We start from the raw sequence: 1,578 nt of genomic DNA, 5'->3' as shown, positions 1-1,578 counted from the left end.
GGGGGGGGGAGGGCACGAACTGTCGGCAACAGCGTGGGCAATACGCTGGACCGGCATGGCACGGCCATAGACGAAACGGGAGCGCAGGCACTCAGTGCGCATGAAGGAGCTGGCGGCATCAGTGGCGGTGGTGGCCGGGAGGGGCACAGAGCAAGGGGAGTTAGTTGCTGACACGGTGGTGTGGGACTCCCCCGGAGAAGGAGAAAGAAAAAGAGAGAGGGAGAGAGGGAGGGGAATTGGAGCGTTTGCCCGGGAAACACACCTGAGGACACGCGCGTCGGAGGAAATGCCGGCAATGGCCACACCCAGATGGGCATCCACGCGGAAGATCTTCTTGAGGAAGGAGGAAAGCTCGTCGACGGGGCGCTGCAGGGCCACCAGGACGGCGTGCGTGTCGGAGCGAGCGGCCACGGCCGCCGCGCCCTGGGCAACAGCCTCGCAGGCATACTCGATCTGGTGGATGCGACCCTGGGGGGACCAGGTAGTGATGTCGTTGTCGTACTGGTTGCGGAACTAGCGAGCGGATGGGCAGGCCGGGGGAGCCGGGCATAGGGGGGGGGGGGGAGGGGGAGGACAAAGTCAGCAGGTGGGCAGCAAAGGGGATGGTGCGTGGGCCGGGGGGCGCAAAGCAAAGTAGAGCAGATCAGGGCAGGGCAGGGCAGGGCAGGGGAGTTGGCGGCATTACCATGATGGCGAGGGCCGGCGGGTGCGCGTCACACGGAGCAGCGAGCGGGTCGAGGCTGAGAGGGGGGCAGGAGGAGGGGACGGTGGTGGCAGCGGGGAGGAGAAGAAGTGCAGAGGTGCCTCGGAGCGGGAGATGGAGGGGGGGGGGGAGCGAAGGCGGGGGGCGGGGGGAGAGGGCTGGCTGGGTGGATGATGCTTCGCCAGGCGCCCGGGGGCCTGGCCAGCCTGGTGTGCCGGCCGATATGGGATGTGCCGGTGATCAGCCTTGCACGGTGTTCGGGCGTGGGGCGGGGGCAGACGACCGCGCAAGGTGTGCCCCGGCAGAGTGCACCCATGCCCGCGTTCAACAGTGGCACTGATTGGAGCCCGAGCGCGTTGCTCAATGACAGGGGGGAGGGGGACCCGGTTCTGTGGCCGTGCGGGCTAGTCGCGTGCGGCAATCGGACCGACAGACCACATCTGCCGCCTCTCCATTGGCCTGTCCTCCGGCGTGCTGGGGGCGCGGTGCGGGAATCTGGCTGCCGCCGACCCGACCATTCGTGTCCGAGAGTGGGCGAGATATATTGCGCATCACTCCCTCTCGGGACTCGAGGCCGGCCCCGAGGCGACATGCTGCCGTTGAAGGGCGTGCAGCCCGGGGCCGGGAGGGGGGGGGGGCGGGACCGGAGGGAGGTGCCTTCGCCCGTCTTCTGACACGCCTCCGTCTTTGGGCCTAGTGTCCAAGGGGACCGTCGGCCGGACACACTTGCTACGCGAGCGGTTACTCCGTTTGTCTCGTCTCTGAACAGGCATCGGGGCGTCCGCAGGGGCGGCACACCATTCCACGTCGTCCTGCCCTGTGTAATGCATGACAAAGGGGGGGGGGGGTGCGTGTTTGCGGCGAGTTCAGCCCCC

The 1,578-nt window shown here is 68.0% G+C and overlaps 1 protein-coding gene across 1 annotated transcript in view; it reads left to right on the top strand.

The window, feature by feature from the left end:
- H696_04869 (hypothetical protein) overlaps positions 1-1,578 on the top strand; it is an 8,785-nt gene that overhangs the window by 5,984 nt on the left and 1,223 nt on the right. The window lies entirely within an intron of this gene.

Source organism: Fonticula alba, assembly GCF_000388065.1.
Source record: "Fonticula alba strain ATCC 38817 unplaced genomic scaffold supercont2.8, whole genome shotgun sequence".
Taxonomy (NCBI): Eukaryota; order Rotosphaerida; family Fonticulaceae; genus Fonticula; species Fonticula alba.
Note: the sequence above shows the minus strand (reverse complement) of the source record. Positions and strands in the feature narration are given on the sequence as shown.